Source organism: Heliconius melpomene, chromosome 8, assembly GCF_056956725.1.
Source record: "Heliconius melpomene rosina isolate 202511_hmr_F chromosome 8, ASM5695672v1, whole genome shotgun sequence".
Lineage (NCBI taxonomy): Eukaryota > Metazoa > Arthropoda > Insecta > Lepidoptera > Nymphalidae > Heliconius > Heliconius melpomene.
In genome coordinates this window covers 873,473-899,581 of record NC_140396.1, presented here as the reverse complement: position 1 = coordinate 899,581, position 26,109 = coordinate 873,473, and the positions used below count along the sequence as shown (strand labels likewise).

Here is a 26,109-nt window from a genome sequence, read left to right as displayed (position 1 = left end):
AATTTGAAAAGTTGCCGAAAAGTGAAGATCAGAGTGTCTCCGTTCTCCCTTGCTAAGTATAAAGCGTGAATCTTAAAAGATGTGAAAATGTGGATAAGAAATAACTTAATTTTTTTTAAAGTTCAATCAAAATCGATTTACCCATTTCTTCCTATAATTGACATTTAAGCCACAATCCTAATTTTAGGGTTCCGCAGTAAATCAGACTGCACTGCGTGTGAATTAGTGTTAAAAGAAAAAAGCTCGTGGAGACGGAGCTTTATACATGTATGTGTGTGTGAGCGCGCTGGTAGGCGTGTCTATGCAGGTACAGTACAATGCTCAGTGTACGTCAGGCCCTCGCTGTGAGTGGACGTGTCGTTTTTCCTTTAAAAAATCCAATTTTTACGTAAACTGTGCTTGTAGAGTGGATTTTGAGTTGATTTTACGATAGATTGTGTGTGCTGTGCGTGTTTTTGTGTTGTGTTTGTGTTTTCTTTTGTGTGGGAGGTGCCTAAGTAAGTTTTTTTGTTAATTTAATATAGTTTAATTTAAATGTGGTTAAAATTATATAATGAACAGCTTTTTGTTAATGTATGACGTTTTAGTTTAATATTTTTTTGATGACATGTTGTAACATGAAAATGAAAATCTACAAATTCTATATTAAATATGCTATGTTTAAAAGTGTGATGTAGTACTTTTATTTTCTAATAATAATTTGTTTTTAATAACGCATAATAATTAATAATAATAATAATTAAATTATATAATTAATCTTATGAATACAAAGATTAATTAACGATTATTTAACTTTTTGTTCAGGTTTTAATTTTTTGCATTTTAAAATGAAGGTAAGTTTTAAATATTACGTAACGTACTATAGTACTTATATAGTTTTATTTTAAACAAAAAATAAATATACATTTACGATTGTTTATGTATTAAATATTTTTAGTAGATCATATATGAAGAAAACTAAAAAAACGTATTTTTTAATAATTTTAGACATTCTTTTTTTACGAATTATTATAGAACATTATAATCAATTATATGAAATTTACAAAAAAAAACCTTATGTAATTTATATTGATTATTTGCTATATGAATCTTTTTTTTTATTCAAGTTAATATTAAACACTTATTTTTAAACCGACTTCAAAAATGAAGAGGATCTATATTCCGTTGGTATATATTTTTCCTTTTAAAACTATAAGTAAAATTTATAGTTATATACTTCTCTAGCGTCGATTCTAGGACGGTGTGACTGTAAATACAACAGATTACGAGTTCGATGCTTTCTCAAGGGAATAAAATATTTAAAATTTCCGTTTCCTAGCTCTGGAAAAAAAACGCGGCGTTGAGCTTCGCCCCTACACATACGCAATACCTCCAGATTTCACCAGAAAGTTAGGACTGGAAATTTCTTAACTCCAGGCTCCCGGATTCCCTATACCTACCCTGCTATATGCGAGATACATCGTGAAGCTAAAAAAAGCTCAAATAATCTTCTTAAATAAAGATTTAATGAAAAAGCACTCTTTCACTTATTTATAAAAGGAATTTTAATAATGTTTCGGTATTTCAAAGCGTGCTTTTACAGAACTAAAATTTCACAAATAGGTATTCTAAAGCTATATACTTACAAAGGGAAAAGAACACAAATATACATTCATTGTTTTCTATTTCATGATTAACATTTTAATTTTCATGGAAAAAATGGCTTTCTAAGCTTAAATCCGACTTTCGTCGCTTTTAGTATTATTTTGTATGGAGGAAAATGGAATAAAAATATTTTTATTTTGCTCTCGGTCTTAATTATACCACGTTTTTTCATTTGATTTTGTATTTGTGATATATGTATGAAGGCAGTTGTGGCCGTAATATTTTAATTTCTTCGCTCTGGTAACCAGTCAAACCGCAGCGTTGAGTTCCACCACTCAACATGCAATGCGAATTCGGTGGAAATTGAGAAACGGAAACACTAGACTTCCAGGTTGCCCCTACTGACCCTGCTATATTCAGTAGTGGTGTTACTATTATATTTATAATAGTAGCAACACAACTGTTTTCAATACAAAATTATATTATTATGTAGTTTTATATAAAAAAGTTAGTTTTATATAGAACAAAGGTATCTACAAAACTATGCTGATTAGATTCTATCCAAAAATTCTTTAACTCCCAAAGAAGTCCCAGTTTTAATCCCCACTATTAATCACTCGTATCGCGCAACTTTCCTTGATACCGTGAATTATTATTGTAAAGTTTAACCTGGAGGGTAGTTAAAAACTTAAATTTTGAACATAAATTCGGTATAAGAGCCTATTAATTTCCCCACAACTGGGCTACTTTTGAAGTATTTGCTTATGAGATTGAAATAAAATATATTTTTTCAATAGATTTTAGTGTTATTATATTTTAGGGTTGTGTGTTTGTTCATATACGATTAGAAGATTGAAAGCGGCGTTCATTTCGCCCGTAATTTAGAGATATATTGAGAAAGTGTAGGGAAAAATGTACCTACGTGCCTTAAGAATTTTCATAATTATTCCGCTAACTGCTTGATGCATATTATGTAGAGTAAGAGATAGTAGGTAGAGGGAGTCGTACCGACAGTTTTTAAATAGATATATACATTTTAACTTCCCACTGTATCCCGCACAAAGCAATGTAGGTAGAGGGAACCTGGAAATCTAGTATCAACACACTCCGTTCTCATTAATACACTTCAGTTCTCCACTTTCTGCTGTATTCCGCAGGCATTACGTGTTGAGTACAACTTAACGCCACGTTTTGCCCCGACAAAGAAGCGAGAAATGAAAACATAAAATATTTAATTACCTGGAATGAAAATCGAACCCACTCTCTCGCGCTTACAGCCACACGCTTGTGCTCCTACGCCACTACTGGCCTCAAATAAATATAAAAAATTGTATTAAATATTTTTAAAGCATAGTTGTATGCATTGGCAGTGCAAAGTATCTTCAGTTCGCCAATACAGTTCGCTTTGACCTACTAAAGTCGTTTGTACCTATCCAAAGTAATTTTGTGTCTAACAAGCTTATAAAAACACTTCTATAATTGGATTTGATATAAAATCTTTTGAAAACTACTACTTTAAATTGAAGAAAATAGTGAATAATTTCTTCGTTTTCTATTTCTTAGTAATCATACCTAACGTATTGTTTATAACCTAATTATGTACGATAAAAAATCCTACTAATATTATAAATGTGAAAATTTTTTAGAATGAATGTTGGTTTCACTTTAACACAATAACTACTAAACGGATTTAGAATTTTTTTTTAATTTAGCTTACATAAGTACCTACCTACATTAAAATAACACATTAAGCTAAATATTCAAACTATTTAAGTAACAAAAATATATAATTTAGCTTTAATATAACAATAAATTTAAGCGGGCGAAGCCGCAATTAGATCTTTTAGTCATTAAATATTTAATATTTATTTTCTTTAACCTGTATCCACAGTGAAAACTTACAGTCAAGACGCTCCGTTTTAAACATTTCGCCGGAATTCGAGATATTGGGTGTTGAGTAACAGAACTCAGCACCGTACTTTATTTTACTAAGGGGAGAAATTAATATAATTCCCTCTCCCATTTTTTAGCTTCACGCTGTATCCCGCAGATAGTAAGGTAGTCAAAGGGAACCTGATATTAAGGCGATATCCGTTTCCATTAAAACACTTCCGTTCTCCACTTTTTGCCGAATTCTAGGAGCATTGCGTGTTGAGTTTGGCCTCGTTACCAGAGAAACGAAATTAAAATATTAAATAATTTAGTTCCTCGAGCGGATATCGAACCCACAGTCTGTCACGCTTATAGTTGCACATTTGTGCCCCTGAGCTACGAATGGACTCAATGGAATATTCCACGCAATAATACTTTAAAAGTATAAACATATATATTTAATTTTAGTCTACATTCAGGAATTAATCTCAATTGTAGCATTAGAAATGAAGTCAACTTATTTTTTAAGTTAGTCGGTCAAGGTAACGTTGGAATACACAATGGCCTAACCAGACGTTATTTTTACTGTACAATAATTTAGTTATTAAGGTAACAATGCTTTTGGACGTGTCGTGAGGTTGTTTTTTATATAATCAATACGCCATACAGGTATGAGAACGATTGAGAGATTTAAATCTTTTATAAATTGGTAAAAAACAGATTTGAATCCGCATCCTTTCGATAATACGATCAAGTTTTTTTATTTTCATAAGCTGTACGTTACTGCTATGAAGTTACTTGAAACTAAATTAGAATAAAAACATAGTAGCAGGGTAGGCATAGGAAACCTGAGAACCCAGTGTTTAGACACTCCGTTCCTATTATAAAGACTTATAAGGTAAATACTTTTACACGATTTTTTCTCTATCTACACTGCTATGTACAGGAAGCCTATAAAAATATGAAAACTGTAATATGTTTATGGGTCATAATCAGAAAAGTGGACATTTTCGAATTCGTAACGTAACTGATAAGTAACAACACTGATAATGTTTGTTACGAAACTGATGTCATAAGGCATTATACACAACAAAATAAGGACATTATATGAATAAAACTATTGTTTTTTTTTTATTTAATGAGACACAGATTAAAATTTTAAAGATTCAATCGTTGTATTAACAGATTACAAATGTAAGAAGAAAACATAACAAACTGACAATATTAACAATATAATAATGGTAGTTCGTAACGTAACAAAGTTATATTTCTAGTTAGAGATCACAAAGTTAATGATAAAATTAAATCCACTTTAAAATATATCAAAATTTGAGTCGTTATCACTGGAATTAAGTTTAATTCTTTGTAAGTGTTTATTCCGCATATCTCCATATTTAATAGGATTGGTCTTTTTAAGACGTTCTCTATATCTTTTATGTTTTTCAGCATTTGACATAAGAGCTATGACGCTTACTGAAAATAAAAATATTTATCAAAAAATAGTAATCATAAAATCACAACTAATTTCAGGAAGAATAAAAAAATGTTTTTAACTAAATCGGTTAAGCTGTTTCTGAGGTTAGCGTGCACAAACACATAGACAAACACGTAAACAAGCAAAAAACTTAAAAATCTTTATTTTTGGTTACTTTACGTTATGAAAAGTCACTAATAGTTTTTTTCATATGCCAGCAATTTTTTTTTCTTATATACATATCTTCCATATACAAGCACCGGTTCGTTACAACTTTATTATAAACATATATAAGAAAACATTAGTAACGTATTTGTGAACTAGGCTTCATATTTTCTCAGTTTCGTTACGTAACGAAATATAACGAAATTGAGCATGAAGTCTGAGAAATTCTAACTTTTTTAAATATTTGCTCATAAGCCACGTGTTGCATTTGCAAGCACTGAAGTTCTTTTTTGAGATTTTGTAAAAAGAAGCAAATAACATAAACAAGAAAACGAAATTATAGAATACTTACCAAAATAAAAGCCGTTTATAACCCTGAGGTGTAATTTCACGCATTCCCTCTAAAACATTTGAACCCCTCTACTGCTGCGAGTACACTACTGGTTGTAGCTACGACAGCATTGACTTTTAGAATTATGGTGCCTCAATAAAGAATAATATTAAACACCATTCAAAATAATTGCGTTCATAATTTAATTGTACGTTACTAGCCCTGAGTAACGAAAAGACAATATTTTGGGACAAATTGACTTAACTAATATATTTTATTTATTAAATAATGTATCAATAAAAGTACTTCTATTTAATATTATACATAAAGTAAAGTAATATAAACATATCTGAAATCAAATAAAACCATAAACATTCGTAACAAATCAATTCTTAAAAAATAAAGTGGTGAATGGGACACGAAAAATTGTATGGAAGCATTTTGAAAGATTTTTTGCAACTAACAAAAAATACTATTATTTGCCATAATACATTTAAAATATTACAAAAATCTATAAGTTAATAAATAAATTTATCTTAAATGGCAAAATATTTAAATTATCTTTAAAATTGTATTTTTAAAACGCATTCAAAGTAGCGGGACAAGAAAAGACACAAAAAGTACACTTTTTCTGATTATGACCCTTATACTTTTTCACCAAATTTTATTTATATTTTTTAACAATCATGACATGACTTAGCAGTATGACATTATAGCTCTCGTCATCTTTATTATGCGTCATAACAAAATAATTCGTTATAGGATTTGCTGAAGTACGAATAAAATGCGTATTTGCCAGGTTAAACAATAAGAGTACCTACTAAAAAATGTATGTAGCATGCCTCTATCACGTGATAGAGGTAAATTACACTGATACTATGATAGTGTCTATCTATACTATACTGACTGATTTGTATGAGAGAATTAAGTGATCTTGGCTTTTGTTTCCTATATTATTTTTACTAACTTCATTCAATATCACCCCATTTAAAAGTGACTTGATTTCACAATTTAGATACTAGAAGATAAAAAATCAATTTACTATTAAGTATATTTGTATTTTTTTATACTTAACTAAAAAAAGAACTTACAAAAATAAAACTACAAAAAAAAAATAAAAAATTCAGGCATTCAAAATAGTCCATTGAAAAAGCTGAGTAATTTGTCTGTAAAACTGAACGGCATGGCATAAAAAAATAGTTTTTTAATAACAAAATGACTCACCTGTTCCGTTGTTTTCTCTTAAGAATAATTAATTCAGCTGCAAGAAAAAATAGCCTTGCTAGAAGAATTGTTTGCAAAAAATATTCCGCGAACAGGACTAAATGATTCAGACGTTTTTGTAGAGACAGTATCTGAGAGCCTTTTTATTAATTACGGGCTGGTAGCGTTTTTTTTTTTAGTTTTAGTGTTCAAGTATTATATTTTTTGCAATATGTAGATGGAGTTTAGTGATGACAATCTCCGTTCTTTATTATATTTCTTTTCTTTCATTCTTAATATATAGCAGGCTAGACACTCCAAACTAATTGACACTGTTAAATGGCGGAACTTAATCGCGTTTTATCTTAATACTAGAGCGAAGAATTTAAAATAATTGGTTACCTCGAGTAAGATTCCAGTAAGCAACCATCGCGAATAGTGCTAGAAAATAATAATATTAATTATATTATTTTCTCAATTGGAAATTATTAGAGACAGAATTTTCCTAAGTATATTAAACGTTAAAATCAAACAATGTATTAACGTTTATAGTATAAACATAGACATAAATTATAAGACATTTTCTTTAACATAACTCACATTATTGATTTGAAGCCGCCATGGCGCAGTGGTACAAGCGAGTCACTGTAAATACGGCGGTTGTGGGTTCGAGTTCGATTAAATTATTATTTATTAATGTTATCATATCTTCGCTTTGGTAACAGGGCAAATTACCACTAAATACCAATGCCTCGAAATTCAGCGGAAAATGAGTGTCGTAACACTAGGTTCCCCTTGCTCATCCCGTTACAAGCGGGATACAGCGTGAAAGTGAAGAAGATTATCGATTTCACTATTAAGTGGCATCCCATTGTCACAACAAGTTTGTATAGAGCCACTATACTCGTATAAGATACACTCGTATTAAGACGCGTCAATTAGTTGAAACCGCTAAGTATTTGAAGCTCCTTATGTAAGTACTTAGTGTGTAACGACTTGAGCACTTAGACTGGGATTTATGAGTTCGAATGTACTAAAGATAGCACTGAATATATAGTGTTTTAATGAGGGATACAGGTTCGAATCTAAGAGTGTTTTTAATGTTCTTTTGTGTTTTTCAGTGGAAAACGTTTGATTGCACCACCTGTAAAAATCTCGATTTGTGCCCTTAGAAATTTTGGGAATTATTTTCTTAGTTACTTTCTTTTGTTCCTAACCTACCTTCATGCCAAATTTTAACATTCTAAGTCTAGTAATTTACTTCTGTTCTGTAAATATTAATGTAATATTCTCATTTCCTTGCTCTGCTAATGAGACAAAGAAACAAAGAAGACTCCAGAATCCAGCGGAAATTGGGAAACGGCAGTGTCTAGTGAGAACGGTTCTAACATTAGGTTCCTAGGTTCCGTCTGGGTGCTCTATTTGCGGGAACGTGAAAAAAAAAAATTTTGAATGGTGAGACTAACAGGATTCCAATCTGATACGACGAAGTCTGTCTCAATAGATACAAATATAGATACTTAAATAAGTAGCACCACTTCAGTGTTGAATAAAAAACTCAGAACGTATTTAGACTTAAGCTTACTTCAAACAACCAAAAATTTCCACCGTGTTCTCGTAAGCCTTTTATTTCTTAAAATATTAAGATCCATTATATAACGCTGCCTTTTGGATTTAATGCTTTGAATCTCAGAATCGGTATGAAAAAATAATTTTAAACAAAAAAACAATTCTTTGTGTTCATTTCTTAATCTTATTATAGGATTCCTTAGTAGCTACTAGTCTGTTTTTCTGTAGATTATCATATAAAACTCTTTAGATACTGATTGACTCGCATACAACGAACAGTCAGCATTGAGCGGCGTTGAACGCTGAAGTTTGGTATGTGGATTCATTGAGGAGTGAAGGCGAGTTATGTGTCTGGAAAACGGAAAAAAACAAACGCACGGAATCCAAGCTGCAAACTTCCGACTCGTGCTTAATAAAAGTATTTGATGGACGATATTTTTTGTTTCAGATCTCGTGTAATACAAATAAAAGGAGAAAATGATAATTATTTAAATCTCCGATTGGAAATAGAACCCATGACCATCTTGCTTACAGTCCAAGTTTACGTCATGACGACCTCAAATAAGCGGAAACTGAATAAATAAATAATTTATTACAGTTGCTTCTACCCTATACTTAAAAAAAATTAAACCCTTTTTTATACCTGGATTTTCAATTACCAGCAACATTCTGCCCCATATTGTTTTTCTTTTATTTTTTTTTAATGAATTTTAAATACCGCGTGTTGAGAACGGCCCAAATGGCCAATTAAACTCGATGACGGCCTCCACTACACAGTGACAGGTGATGTTATATAGTGTTGCCATTTAAACAACTTTCCCCACTTGAAGTGAAATATTGTTAGTGTTTTCTTCTTTTTTTAAAAAAAATATATTTCTATTTTATTCATGCACAAAGTGTGAGTGAATTAAGATTGTATGCTTTTAATGATTGTCGGTTTATTTTATATTTTCGTTCAGTATTTATTGTCTTTTGCAAAAAAATGTTAGTTCAAAAGATGGGTATAGAATCATTTTTAATTAAATAACATCTGAATTTGGATTTAATACGGCATATTTACTTTATTTAATACAAGTAATTCCCTAAAAATTAAAATCAAATTCCAATATATTAATTTAAAATATAACATAGGTACGTCCATCAAAGTCTATATACGATTTGGCTTATTGTCAAAGCAAGAGTGAGAATTGAATCCGCTACCGCTACTAATTGTGACGTAATTATCTTAAATTATCAATTATTAAATGTCTCTAGTACAATAGATTTTAATAGAATGATTTCTAACAAGAAAGTACTACTTGAAACAGAAAAAAAAACTTAATTAAGATCGAAGTTGGAAAATCTTGTTTCGGATGAAAATTCATATTTTCTTATGTTTATTTTGTTCTAGAGAAATCAATTTTGATGTAAAATCTCATAATTAAGGAACGCAACTGTCAAAAGTTGTTGAGAGATCATTGAGAAGGAAAATGAACACTCAACTTCTAATGGTCTTGAAAAAATCCAATGAATAATTACGGGGCTCTACGCTCCTGTTATATTTATGTTTTTGTTATATTTATATAGAAATTTGCTAGATTATTTCTTTTTATTTTTGTTTTTATTCACATTTTATTTCGCACATATCAAGATGGGCACAGGGAACCTGGGAACCTAGTGTTTGGTGCTATGTCTCGTTACAAAGCTAGGAAATATTTATTGAGAGAATCGAACTGCTTTAACAGTCGCACGTTTGTGCCCCTACGGCACCACTAATTGTCATTTCTTTATAAACATTTACTCATTTTTGCGCTTTATCTCACATAACAAAGTAGGCAGAGGGAAGTTAATGTAAGAACACTACTTACCCCCCTAATTCAACACACTACGCGCTAAGTGGCGGAACTTAACGCCACGCCTCGTATAACTAATGCTTAGTTACACTCATTAATAATCGATAAAAAGCTTAAGATCTCAACTGGCTTATGTAAGCCATAGATGCCCTAATTTTACAGCATTCACAGGATTTTCAATCTTAAGTATTATAAATACGGGTGGTTTTCATTCCTCATGAACATAACAAGTCAATCATAAGCAATCTCATTATCCTATTAATTGGTGTCTATAGTTATTAGATAATTAAAATCATCGATCGTGGTTAATTCAATCGGGTTTAAGTTTTATTAGGAGGTCTTCCAGATTATAATGGCTTATATTAAATTTATGTCATCAGCATCATCCTGTATCCTACACTCAGCAGGGTAGGCAGAGGGAACCTTGTGTTAAGACACTCCGTTTCCCACTCTCCGCCGAATTTTTCGAGATATTGTGTGCTTAGTGATGAAGCTCAAAGCCGGGCTTTTTGTCTGCCAGCCAGGTGCCAGAGCAAAAAAAAAAGAAAATATTAATAAATAATAATTTATTCTCTCGAGTTAGAGGATCGCCCCGGAGAGCATCTATAGGGACGATACATGTATATGGAGATATGCAGAAATTGTCGTTTTTAGCTACCCGTTACCTAGCTACCCTGCTAGGTATACATCGTGTAACTAAAAGACAATATGGGGATTCTTGTGGCCAAAATCTCGTGCCGAAAACCAGCCCCTTGATAAAAACATCACAAAAATTATATGAATGGAATCAGAAAAACGAAATCCCGAATTGAATTTACAAATTTTTAAAGCTTTTCGAAAGTCGAGCTTTACAACGTCTGAAATAAGTCGAGCTATTGTTGTGCTATCGGCTCAAATGATCTATCTTCTGGAGAATTCATGAAAAAATTCAACATTGGCCCAGTTACCGAGAGCCTACAGTTTAAATAGGTTATTCGTTCTCAATTGAATATTGTTTCAACAAGATGCGTCTGATTTTTTAACGTTTATCATTAATTCTGAAAATTTTATTGTAATTTTTTTGGTCATTTTCCTAATTAATATTTTTTAAGTAATTAACTGTATTTGTCGATTTTGCGACGGAAAAGCCGGGTGAAAATTAGATTTTATACTATCTTTTCTAAGTGCATAATTACTACTTTCAAAATGTCTAAATGGGAGAAGTACTATTTTTGAAATAGTACTTATGCATTTAAAGCAAAAATATATTTAAAAACGTATACAAATTTGAACGTAATGGGATTTGAACTGGCGTCCTTAGATTGTGGTAACACTGTCCAAGCGCTGTGTCCAATACCCATACGATCTTTTTCAATATATAATTTCCGCTGTAGAGGTATTACATGCGTAGATTACTAAAATTGAAAATAGTTCGTTATTTATTGAGAAACATAAATAACCGTATCTAGAAAAAGGAATTAAAATTATTAAATTATTACGACTAAAGAAGTTATTCTCGGCAACAGGGAATATCTTTTACATTAACAGCCTGAAAGTTAATCAAAAATTACTTTTCTCTCAAAAACTTAATTAAAATTTTAGTTTTAAAACACAAACCTCAACTTCCAGGAAAATAACTAAAGAAAAACATTGAAAACGGAAATTTGGAAAGTTAAATAAAACGCAGCATAGAAGAATTTGGGATCCGTTCAGAAATCTTCATGGTACGGAGGATACGAAAATACAAAGCAAACAGGGGAATTACCGAGCTCTATGCAAATATTGACGGATGACCCTACGTCCGACCCTGACTTAACCTTTTTTTCGTTTACTTTATATGCCAAGTCGAGGGAATCTGGCTGAATGCGATGGCATATTATCTTTCAAGAGTATAGGAAATGAGATAATATAAGCATGTTATATTGGAATATTTTAAATGAAACTCTTAAACCGGATTAATCGGGTGTATTTGATACTGGCGACCCGCCCGCGGCTTCGCCGGCTTGAACTACACGATTATTTATTTGCTAATCTGAATTGCTTTTGTGTACTAGTTTTATTTTTTAATTAAAAAAAACATTTTTTTAATTATTAAGTGATTAAAAACTCTAAATGTGACAGGTTGTAGATTGGATTCCTAGTCGAGGAAATGAAATATTTAATACATTTTCTAGCTCTGGTAACGAGGCAAAGCACGGCGTTGTGTTTCTCTACTTTACACGCAATACCTCCAGAATTCGGTGGAAAGTGGGAAGCTAAAATGTCTTATTGGGAACGATTTCTCTTAATTCTAGGTTCCCAGATTTCTTCTGCATACTCTGTTATGTACGAGAAACAGCATGCAGCTAAAAAACGAAATTCTTTTTATATTTCCCATAATTAAAGACCAAAAAACAACTCATCCCAACCACACCAAGTGTCGTTTAACTCCGAACAAGCAAAAAGCACGAGGATATAAAAGTTCTGAGTGCTGTATAAACGTTCTTACCCAAAGGATTATGCTAATTCAGGGTCCAAATATTTCATGCTCATTCCAAATAATTTCCGGCCAGACCAGATGTATAATGGAACAACTTTAAATCTACTTAACTGCGTTTGTTATCCTGTACGATGTACGGTAATGCTATAATCTTGCTAGGTTAGGGCTATCTCATACGAAAGTCAAGATAAGTGCCGTTCGTTGGTTTTATAGTTGTAATTATTTTTGTTATTTTGTGTTGTGATTTTTAAATTGCATTTTTCTCCGAGTGGAATCGAACCCATAGTCGTCACGTTTACAGTACGTCTTAATGTTTGCCGCTGCACCACTATGGTTACTAAAGCGTAAAGGTGTTATAGATGTAATTATTATTTTTTATATTACAATCATATTACTTTAGTTTTAGTTCCGTTCACATTTTACAATATTTTAACACCATGATTGTATTGTTTTAGATACTTGACACAGCTGTTTTTTATATAAATTCAGCTTCAGATAATTATATTTAGTTTTAACATTTAGACGAAATGTAACAATGGGCATTGGAAAATCGAGCTGTATGACCAGGTTCTCACTTCTTAACCTAACAAAGCCCGCGGCGTTATGTTCCAACACTTTCACATGTAATCTGTCAATTGAGTTAAAAATGGCAAATGAATTTATAACGAAAAAAAACTAAGAAATTTAAAACACTAAAATAATATTTTTAACACACAAAAAAAGACATACCCAAAATCATAGTAACTTTACGAGTATGACACAGGTCTAATTAGCAAAAACGCAAGTTTGCGATTACCCTTATTTTGCACTTTTGCATGTAAAAGAGCTTACTAAAATTATAATTAATCCCGCAGAGTGTTTTAAACTACGTTTTCACGGTGCGGATTTTACTCCGGCATACTACGGCCAAAGAATTTAAGCTTTCAAAGTTATTTTCTTATACAAACACGATCAAAATTTGTAAACAAAACCAAAATGAAATATTTATCTTCTTGAGAGTTCTATATAAAATATTGTGTAATGGAAGGAAAAGTACATAGTTGAGATTGAGCTTCGGGAAATTAGTTTTAGATTTAGAATTCGAAATTTATACTGAATATTATCCGGGAATATAGCTTTTTATTTTATTATATTGGTTGCTTTGTAGGAATTTTAAGAAAAGTGGTTTTCTCATAAATTTAATATTGTTATTTGTGGAACCTAGTGTTAAGACACTCTGTTGCGTTCCGTCCAGGCATTGCGTGATGAATAGCGAAACTAAACTCCACACTTTGCCACGCTACCAAAGCAAGGAAATGAAAATATTAAATATTTCATCTCATTTTTTGATTGGGAATTGAACTCACAACCGTCGCGTTGACAGTCGTACGCTTCTGTGCCTGCTCCACTTTTAGTTTCAATTGAAAAATATCCTTATCTATGTAGGGTTTATAAAATTATAATTTCTTCCAATATTTCCTAAAAACGACTATAATCCATAGGCTATATATAGTACATTACGTCACTTAACTCCTATAATCATAATAAATCGTACATCCAAACTAAAATTAAGAAACAATGACGAAACACTATTTTTTTTCTCATTACACGTTAGTCAATTTCCTCTTACTGTGGCCAAAGTCAAATGTCAAGAGGCCTTGTATTAGAAGCGACATAACCATTATCAAACTATTAGTTCAAAGTCATGGTATAAAAAGTAAGCTAATTTAGCCTTTATTACTAAATAAGATAAGATTTAAAATGCTACGTAGAGAATTAGTTTAAAAATTTAATTCGAGTGAAAGTGATATAAGACGTGTGTCATAGTAATTTGCTGTGACATATTTAGTGTTGTTTTATGTAATACTATAACGTTTTTTTCTAATTTTGTGATATTTATATTGTATTAAAATGTGAAAATTTAGTTTTTTATTTATTCACAGACAGTTTCGAAGAGAATTTTGTAATCCAAATTGAAGAAGCACAGATGAAAAATATAGTAGAAGAACTACTATTACACTTGAAAAGTAGTACTTAACGAGGGACAAAGTTTTACTTTTTCGTAGGATTTTCCTACAGAAAAAATGTCAGGACTAAAACTAAAATAAGAAAAAATATAGAGAAATAAGAAAGCTCTTATATAAAAGCTTAGAACTGTATAAGCTAACTTGAACTTAATATAAGTTCAACTTTTGTGATAATTACTATGTACATACATATATGTATAAAGGTAATTTTGTGCTATTAGTAGTTCACTTGGTGCTTGAATTTTGCATTATTGCGTATTAAGTAATTAATATCTCACACGTAGCAGGGTAGGGAACTCGGGAACCTAATGTTCCTTTCCCAACTTTCCGCCGAATTCTTAAAGCACATTTTGATGGCAGAACTTAACACCGCGTTTTATTTGTTACCATTTAGAAAATACTTAACTAAATTCTTATAGATAAAGGCAGAAACTGACATTACTTACAAAATACCGTATTCGCCATTCACATTAAGCGAATCAACAGTTTCATTTAGTGTACATAATCTTAATTCGGTGCTTATCTAACGACGGCGCCGGGACGTCAATCTAACCCTTGGTTAAACCTTCCCATTACCTTTTAATCGCTACCTTCACTAATTAATACTGACTATATACTGGTAAATACTATAAATTGGTCAGATTTTGTATGTAGAAACTGTATGTTTTTTTATAGCTTCAGGTTATATTATCCTACACATAGCAGGGTAGGCAGGGGAACCTTGGAACCCAGAGTTTAGAGACTCTGTTCCCTTCAAGATATTTCCGTTTGCCAGGCATTATGGAATTTTGAAAGATATGCCACGATTCGCCTTGATTGTTAAATGTTCTCTAAAAATGATTTTTAAGTATATTTCAAGTAAAGATTTATTTTACTGGTGAGGTAACACATATATTTTAGTTTGCATCTGATACTGATTAGAAATTAGCAGAACTGCCTTCCGAACCGGTGGTAGCTTTTTGTTCATATGTTCATTCGACGATTCATAAGTGCTTATAATAAGTTTATTTGAATAAAGAATATTTTGAATTTGAATTAAGTGGCGTTGGGTCCCGCCGCCCAATACCATATCTAAGATAATTTACTACTACTCGTAGCTATATGAGGCACTTTGAAATAATTTTATAAATATGTCATGAAAATTTTAAAAAAACTGTTGGGGCGTTGAATTTCACCAATGATTCGAAGTTGAGAACGAAACTATCTTAATGGGACCGAAGTGTCCTAACACTAAGTGACCAGGTTCCCCAACTACTCGCTACTTGCGGGAATCTAAAAAAAACTATTTAATAGGCAAACTAGTTCAACACGAGCAAATTTGCTTTAAATTTCAAATATCTAGTACCAGTCAACTCCCAGTTACCCTGTCAGTCAGTTATTTATACATAAACCAAACACACCACTCGTTGTCTAAACACAAATTCGAGAACTAAAGTTAGCGAACTTGAAATTTGGTAAGACCATACAGTATAGGCGTAAGCTTACACTGAGAATTCCCTTCACAGAAACAAGCTTTGAAAACTTTGAATAGCTCAGGAATTGAATGAAATATGAATATCGTCATATATCGTCAATTGTGGGTGATAATTTTAAACCAGTCATTATAAGGCGTAGTGTTAATTTAAGCCACTCAATAAACTTTAAAAGAACCCAGTGTCAAGGCACTCCGTAGAACTCCGGAATTTTATTTCTTTTCTTTCGTCTTAATTGGAACGGTGTGTTTTAACAATGTTCCCGAGTACCCTCTGCCTACCCTGCTATGTACGGGATATAAAAAGATCTATATGCAATAATATAACAACGAAAAATTAAAAATTAAAACCCATAAAAACAAGAATAATGTTTGTTTTTCTCGACATAATAAAATTAAATTACTTTATTGATATTCTTATCACGGGTCTATGGAACGTCTATAGACGAAGAAAGGGATATTGGAGAATATATTTTAAAGTTAAGGCCGTTATGGTGCAGTGGGTTAGAGATCTAATTTTGAGTATTAATATGATTTTCATTTTACTCTGTTGCCTATACATTGCGGGTTGGGTTGTACAATAGAATCTGGATCACCATATATATTAATAACGTGGGGAATGGAGTGCCTTATCACAAGAATGAACTTACTCTATTATGCGGAAAAAATCTGGAAGTGATTTAATTTTGAAGTGATATTTACCTTAATGAACGACAATAGATTGTTCTTGTTGATTGTTTCGATTTAGTTATATTATGTGGTGAGTGTTAAGTGGTGGAACTTAACGCCGCGCTTAGTTTTACCTAAATAGAGAACTAAAAATAATTCGATCTTCCAAGTAGAGATTGAACTTAGAACCATAATGATTACTGCTAAAAGATCACAAAAAAGTATTATGAGAAACAAATTTTTTATGTAAAATAAAGTTACATTTATTATAATCACATCACGTACGTCTTCGCTAAGAGTGAAAGGTCCAAGTACCTTTGTTTCAAAGGCTAGCTCCGTTGAACTGCTACATATGCATTTGTGTTGCACCCGAGCTTAGAGCACTATCGATATAATGAAATTCTTCATACTTTTTCCTTTAGATGCACTTAAGATTTTTCTATTTTATAGTAATTTCTTATAATAAAAATAAAATACAAATCTTAAGTTTTATACCTTTTGTTATCAATCTTAAAAAAAATATGAGACCAGTCAAGGCGCAGGGGTACAAGTGCGTGAGAGTAGAGGTAGAGCTTGTGGATTAGATTCTCACTCGGGAAAATTAATTATTTAGTTAATTTAAAATTAGGCAAAAACCTAAGTGTTTTGACACTACATTGTCGACCTCTCCTGCTACAGCCAAGTGACAAAAACTTACTTTAATCTACATACTCGTATATGGTTCAATGTATATATAAAGCCAAACTTTTACTGAAAAGGAATCCGTTCTATAATAAACACATTTACTGTCAGCCATTTTCCAAGTATACCACAATTTGTATCCATTTTTGGCGTCAGGCGTCATTCATGAAGAATTTATTATACATAACCTATAATTGCAAAAAAACACAAAAGAATATTAAACTTCATATAGCATTATTTGAATTGTCGATTGTTGATTCATTACTGTCGATGACAATCTATAGGTTTTTCAAAGAATAACTTGTTTGACTCATCAGGGCTTTGTCATAGGTTTTTGTTTTTAATGAACGTGGAGTTGACGATCCCCACTTGAGGGGATGATTTTTTTTTATTTCTTGCCCTAGTTAGATAGGGCCTGGTGTTGAGTTCCACCACGCATCACGTAATGTCTTGTACTTACTCTTAAAAAGTACATAACATAATGCCTTGAAACAAGACCATAGTGTTTATTTTTAATCCCTACCTGGAAAGATTTATATTAAAATTATTTTAGTTTTCTTGATCTAATAAGAAATCTGGGCTTTACTATCAAAACTACAATTTAGCAAGTTTGTTTCTGGAACTAGGAACTGAAAATATTAAATAATAACTTCTCCCCAGCGGGAATCGATAAAATAACTTATCCAGTCTATAGTGTCATGCTTGTGCCCTATGCTCCGCGACGGCATTATATCATAGCTATTCTTGAAGCTTATTTTAGTATTAACATAACTAGCAACAGAGTGATTAATCACTAAATTCCAGCTCACAATTCATCCCATCCATAAAAATACGTAACAAAAGGAACCTCCCTAATATTCCCTACAAAGTAAATGTAAGACAATATGTCAACCTAGAGATCACTAATTGAAACCTTCCCGGATGTTTTTCAAATGTCCAAATAAACTGGACTGTAACGACCATTAGCCGGCCATCTCTTGGTAGAGTATATTTTTATTTTACTTTTTGCTGTCTCCATTGTATTCTGTTTTGTATGGTGAAGCGGTAGAGTAGCGAATGCTGGTTTAGTATGAAATATATCATACAAACTTTCATTCACACTCGTTGCACAATGAAACTTTATATGTATAGAAATATTATAAAAGTTTATGTAATTTGATTTTATTTTCTTTTTAAAATGGAGAGCATAGAGTCAATAGGTGATGCGTAAAGTGATAATTATTTCAATTAAAATTTTAACAACTGAGTTTTGTTGTGGGGCTCAAGCGTGTAAACACGACAGATTATGGGTTCCACTTTCATTGGATGAAATGAAGTATTAAATATTATCATTTTCTCGCTCTAGTAACGAGGTAAAGCGCAGTTTAGAATTCCGCATCTCAACAGCTAATGCTACCAGAATTCGGTGAAAGTAAGAAAGTTATAATCGAATCCACAACTATCATGTCAAACACTCTACAATAAAACGACGGCCTCTACAATATGACATTACGGATACTAATCTAAATTCACCATGAGTTGTATACCCCCCTACGGTGAATGAGTTTTGAAGCTCAAAGGCTTGTCTTAAAGCGTAAAATATCAATGGTTGACACACGAGATACGATACAGGGTGCAAGAAAAGAGCCCTTAACGAGCTATAAGATACGTGTTTGCTGTGCGATGGCTTTACATAGAATGTGGTTAGGTAGAGTCTTTTTTTAGAGGGCATTTTTAATTTTTTTTTACTTAGCCTGAGCTGGACGGGGGCTTGGATGGATGGTTTTATCTAGAAAAGATGTAAGCGTTTTATAAGACTGTTTTGGTGTGCAGTTCGGATTTATTATGTAGATGGATGATTGAGATGGTTCTGGATTTACATTTAGTTATAGAAATAATGAGATTTGTGATTCTAAGGTTTTAAATTTTAAAATATTTTTAGATGTAAATTATCAATAATTATTAAACGTATATAAAAACAATTTGCTTCTAATTTAAAATCACGTTCATACTAATTAATCCACAAAATTTCTGTCTTTAACCAGAAATTAATTAAAATTAATATCTCTTGGAACGTTAATTTAATAAGACTCACGTCCACTAATACGGTGTTTCGAGTTTATTAAATATATAGTTAAATTTTGCGAGAATGATAAATATGAGATCTGACAACATCAGAATTTTGATGGGCACCTTTTGTGTATCTTGTTTCAAAGTGGGATTATCCGTTTTCCATATAATAGTGGGTGTATAGGCGTTAACCCAGCGCCATAGTGGAATTTATAACATTAACCCTACGAATATTGTTGGTAAAGAGTACCCCTTTGGATGAAAGGCTTGCCCTCTCGTGTAAGACGTATTGCGTAAATAGACAAAAGGTCCAAAAAATCTAACGTCGTCGTCTATATTGAGAGGTTTTTGTAGTATATTGAAATATATATTTTTTAGCTTCTCGTTGTATCCTGTACATAGTTGGGTAGGCAGAGAGATTCTGGGCATTTTGTGTCGAGTAGCAGAATTCAACACTGCACTTCATCAATCATTGAATACTAATTTAATTCCAGAAGAGCAATTCGTATTTTAAAATTTTTCAGACAAATATAATTGTAAACATAGTTCTTGTTCTTAAGCTTTTATACATAACCTACATGAAATACATATTTCTTAAAGCACTTAGATAATTACCTCTATTTTCTGGACACCTTTAGATATATAGGTTGTTTGTCTAAATGTTGAAAATACTGTAATTTAGGCCGAAGTAAATTTATGGCAATCGATTAGATCGGTTTGAAGATTACTTAGAACGAACACCGTATTGGGCTTTATTTATCTATTTTGATGTATGTTGACGGTAGAACGTGTGAATATGTATTAAAAATGTAGTTATAAAATATATTATAGTATATTTATACTATAACATTAAATAACTTGTAATTACTAAAAAGAAGTGATTTTTCATTATATTAACTCAGCGTAAAAAGTAAATATCATAATTTCTGTGAATCATTTTAAACCAACCTGTGTTAATTTGTTTCACGAGTTCATTTTACACGAACGAGTTTTAATTATATGAATGTAATAAATTTTATATCGCGGCACCATTAGCCTAATGTGAATTTCAGTAAATGATTGATAATATTATATAGAATATCCTGAAATTAATATTGTTCTATAATTATCATAATTATTTTGATTTATGTTCAGTAATCTATTACGTTTCCTTACGAGGTATTGCGTGTTGAGTGACGGAATTCAACGCCGCGCTTTGCATCGTTATTTGTTCTGGCGAATAAATTAACATATTAAATATTTAATTTCATGTAGTGGTAATCGAACCCACAACATATAGTGTTTACAGTGGTACGCTTGTGCCCCTGCACTATGACTAGCCTCTAGAATTCGGCAGAAAATGGGAAGCAAAGTGTCTCAATACAAGGTTCCCTCTGCTTGCCCTGCTGTATGCGGGATACGGCGTGACCGTATTTACGGGATAAAATGCGATTGTCCATTCTATGACTTAAAGGTGAATTACAAATTACATTCATTTGACTGATGACGACTGGTATATTATAATTTTAAGAAATCTGACATATAAATTGGGTCGTCCAAGATATCTTTTAGACATTTATCTTTCTTATTTGAAATAAGAAAATTATTTAAAAATAAAAAAAGACTTAAAAGAAAACAAAATCTGATCCGATTTTTAATTTACAAAACGAAACCCATCTAAGAGTTAAAGTGAAATACACTTAGAAATTACCCATTAAACAATTTGCATCAACCAGGATGAAAGAGAAATGAAAGGAGAAAAGGCTTTCTATTAAAATATCGCGTTACGAAATATTACATAAAAAATATAACCGACACAATTTACATAATAGACCCGGTTTTCAGCGTCTTCAGTGGGGGGCCGTTGGGAGAAGATAATGTTTTCACCATTTATACAGGGTGTACGTTTCGGAGATAAGAGTAGATTAGTCCATAGTATAGTGGTTCTTTAATATTATGGGCCTTTGATGTGGGATTATGTTCGGGCACGCTTTAAGGTCTTATCCTGGCGTTACATCAGGTGGGCGTGCTTTGGACAGCTTAGAGTAAAGTATAGGTAAGTCGGACTTAAGAAGTACAATAGGGTACAGGGCCAGCACGGTGTGTGTTGATTCTTAATTTTATAGCTATTTTGTGTATGAATGGAATTTTAAAGATTTCATTTTTATTCTAATGTATGATATCATTGTTGGGTTGTGGGAAGGTATCTAATTTTACAGGATGGTAGTAGATTCAATTTATATTGAAAAATTTTTATATTATAAATATTTTTAAATGCACTAAAATTTTTAAAATCATAAATTACTCTCATGTGGTTAAATAGTCGACCTCAGCCTATTTCATAGATCATTGTGTGACGTGTTTAAAGATGGTCTATCTGATCATTATAAAAAATCATTTCTGAGGGGGAATTAACCCTTCAACCATTACTTTTACAACCGAAATCTATTCATCTCTGTTCTTTTTCTAAATTTGTTCTTCTTTGTTTCAGATATTTTTGCTGCCTGGAGATATGTAAGTTCTTAAACTAGTTCTAATTTTGACATCTTGATGTAGAAAGGCAGAAGATAGCTGCGTCATAACGTCCTCAATGACTATGTACGTATACAAAAGCATTATTTATAAAAATAATGATTATTTCTTGCAATATTTACTTTCTATTCTTTTCATATTACAAAATAAAAACAAAAAACAAACTCAATAAAAAATTCAATAACGAAAACCCACATACAAACCATAATGGCTTCATTATAAAACATTAAAGACAATTAGAAAATATAAAATTGACTCATAACCATATTAGAGCCGGCCCATATTGGAGTGCCACCCAAGGATCCCATAGAGAACACCGTGACAAAATAACTTAATAAAGACCACCTAATCAATTCTTCCGTGAAAATAACGAAATATGAAAAAGCTTTAAAGGAAATTTTGAACTTTATTACTAAAGGTTTAGGTTTAAATTTTAATGGATAAAAAATAAATCAGGTACTTTCGGAAATATATAAGCGTGACTTTCGAAATAATTAATCGGTTGTTCCTTTCGAAACATCGTTTTTGCCTAATTAGATGACTTAATTAAAAATAAACGTGTCATAAGTTTAACGTGATTGTGTGTGGTAATTACTGACTTTTGTTAACAGGGGGGTCCAAATTTTGTTTGGAGACACGTGTTCTTCTTCTTTTTAATTGATAGAGGAGACCGGGTATATAAGTAACAGTAGCTCAAATTGAAATTCAAATATTTTTATTCAAAATAAGAGAGTCTATTCTGTTTCATTTTTTGAACGAAAGATTTTTTCTACTAGTTCATTAAAGTTAGTACTTTAGACTTGAGAAGTACCGGTGCAAGAAATTTAGCGAGAATAATGTTTTTTAAGTGAACAATTTTTGAATTCACTAGTAACAACGAGACTTTTGAAATTACAATTCAGTGCAGAACTCTTACACTGATTGAAAAAAATATATATTATTAGATGTTGTAGAGGGCGTTTTTTATTTTGCGAGCTGCTGTCACTTTTGTACCCGGTCTCCCTTACAAATAATTGAATCCACAATCAACATATTAATGTCCTAATAATGCCACGGGATTTTTATATAGTTTTTAAATTACAACGTAAATTTTATTTTAAATGTTACTTTAACACTGCTTACCAATTTCTATCCATAATTTTAAAAGTTAATATAAGTGACAATATAATATGTGGTGCGATCATAAAATAATAATAAAATTAACAATTTTTAATGAAATTATAGCACATGGACACAATTTTTAAAAAAAAAAGAAAAGAGATGAAAACCGCAATATTACGGTAAATAATATATCACGCCAAAATTAAAATTGAAATTGAACTTCAGTACAAAGTAAGCAAGAAAGCATGAAAACCTATTAAAATCAATAAATACTTATTGCTATAACAAAAGGTTATTTCGCTAATTGGTTCGCAACATTTTGGGCAATTCTATTCAAAAATCTTATATTTTTTTTTATATTTTAATCAGACTGTTTCACATTTCCTTTCTGAAGGTCAGGGATCAGACACGCCCCGGTATAATATTTCCCAAGACATTTAGTACTTCAATGTGTAAGAGATAGCGAGTTTTGTAATATAATTATTAGATACATATTGAGGTCGTCGTAGCGTGTAATTGTAAGTGCGATGATTGTAGGTTCAATCCTCACTCGGGGGAATAAATTATTACTTATTGATATTTTTATTTCTCCGCTCTCATAACAAGGCAAGGCGGCGTTGAGTTTCGTTACTCAACCTGCTTTACTTAAAAAAATCGGCGTAAAGCTATGCGAGCTATATATTCACATAAATTCTACCGTTCTCTCTGCGTTTTCCACGCAAGTGGTGTAGTGTCATGGCATGAGATTCTTTGTGCCTGCCATGTTTAATACTAGACTACACCAGTCCTGATCCCCAACTTTGTTTTCATTAACTTTTTTTCCCGTTTTGGCCTTCGTTCGTTATATTTTCTTATTTATCTACACCCTAAACCCTGTATAAAAGTATTATATAAACACAAGTAGATCTAGTGAGAATCTGTAATAACAAAACTAAATTTTGATAATTTGTACCAAACGTCATTTACACAATTTTTCGTTCATTTAACAAATTAGTCAACGCAGGCTTAGTTACACCTAAATTTGTGATAATAATTCTTAAATTTTTTTTTATAATTGCCAACCCCAAATATAAATTGCAACAACTGAGAGACATATCACTCTTTTCTTACTGTCTCTCTGAACTCAACGGCTTATTTTATCCCAGTTATATCACAGGTTATGACTATAATCACGAAGATGGTGTGTTTGATTCCCAATCGAGGGAATTAATTATTTTACTAATTATTTGACATACGTGTTACAAAACGCGGTGGTTGTGGATTTGATTTCCACTAGAGGATATCCCTCAGTGAGAATGATGAACTGAAATTTGACAGAGAGTTTCTTCTCAGATCTTAACACTAAGTTACCTTTCACCCTACTATGTGGAATACAGCATCAGGCTATAAAAAAAAATCAAACCCACGCACCCACATCTACCGCACATTCAATCAAACACTCAATTTACTAAATAACCATCAAATTCTATTAACAATTTAAGATTTATGACAGCGCATTTAATTTAAACTGTGATAACTTGAAATTTGATCACATTTTTAACGAAAGATCAAATCAATTTACGACGAAGGTCAACCAAAATGAGGGTGTAGGTGTGGAAGATTGACAGGAGAACAAATTTTAATGCGTACCAATATATTTTTCTTGCAGTTAACCTTATGAACTTTGTTAAATATTTATCGAAAATGGTGCTAAAGTTAGTTATTTATTGGAATCAATAATATATTTCTAAATTTCTATAAATCTATATAAATTTCGGTGAAAAGTGGGGAACGGAAATGGTTTAATAAAAATGTAATGTTTTACCACTAGGTTCCCAGGTTCCCTCTGCCCATCCTGTTATGTGCGTATATATGAGTTTAGTAAACAGACTAACTAAGACGTAGTGGAAAAACAAACAAAAAAAAAATTTAAGTACAAAAAAAAACAACTTAATAATTTCTTAAACATCTGTTTATACTATAGCATTATTGTGAACACTACAACTATAGTATAAACAAGTAATTCTATTCAACTAAGCCACAGTAGCAAGTTGCTATACGAGTATACTACGGCGAGCAAGTATTTGCCTCCAGCTCCTACGGTCTGATTGCCTAATTCCCTATGGGTAAGATTTGAATTTATCATTAGAATTCTACTTGCCGAACTGAAATATTCAATGTTAGGTTCTTTTACCTTTACTTTCACTTTTACTCTTTCTTTTTAGATCTAGCTATTGTAGATTCTTTTATATAAGTTTAAAGTAAGTAAGAGTATTTAGTTCGATTACCATTTTGGGGAAATGGAATATTTTCATAAATTTATCCTGTTTGCCTCGACAAAGCGCGGTGTTAAGCTCCGCCACTGAACACCCATTATCTCAGAATTCGGGATACAGCGTGAAGCTTAAAAGCGTGTGAATGTAAAGGGGTTCAATCCTAAACCAGAAGAATAGTCGGGCATATTTGAGTAAGCTTGGGGATGATTTCTCCACTCAAGAGAAGTGAACAGAGAAGAGAAACACGAGAAGCAGTGAACAGAGTGTCTTGACACTAGATTCTTTCGGGCTATCCTCCTATGCGGGTGCTGTTCTATAAATTTTATTTTATTCTTCCTTTATTGCATTTAAAAAATACTTTAGTTCTTGAGAAAGCATGTCAATGCCTTTTATAGTTAAGTAACAATTTTCTACTACATTAAATGCTAGTATCTATAAGGTATATAAAATGCAACGCCTCATTTGTTCTTGGAACTCGAATGGTTACCGATATAGCCTATCCTCGGATGTAAGAAATAGGGCAAAATAATTTAGTGATATATTTCTCCGTGGTCCATTATACTGTTAAAGTGAATTTGTATCTCTTTTTTAATACCTAAAACACTGTTTCGTGTATATAGCAAGTTACGCTTATTATATAATATTAAAAATCAGACGATGACCTACTGTGCCATGACAAGGTTCCCTGGTTCCCTCTGACTTCCTTTCTAAGCATTGGATACAACGTAGTACAAAAAAAAATACGTGGACATAAAAAAGCAGAGCTCTTTAAATTGAAACAGCAATGTTTGTACGCTACTCTACATTCGTATTTTTTGAAGGTGTATTTACAAATATACGTTATCGAACATTCAGCCCAAATAATTTTTATTTCTTTT

The 26,109-nt window shown here is 31.7% G+C and overlaps 1 protein-coding gene across 1 annotated transcript in view; it reads left to right on the top strand.

The window, feature by feature from the left end:
- The first annotated feature begins 338 nt into the window (after positions 1 to 338).
- side-IV (sidestep IV transmembrane protein) overlaps positions 339 to 26,109 on the top strand; it is a 202,029-nt gene continuing 176,258 nt past the window's right edge. The window contains exons 1-2 of the mRNA XM_085189279.1: positions 339 to 497; positions 21,835 to 21,857. The gene's annotated coding sequence lies outside the window, so the exon portion shown is untranslated. The remainder of the gene's footprint in view (positions 498 to 21,834; positions 21,858 to 26,109) is intronic.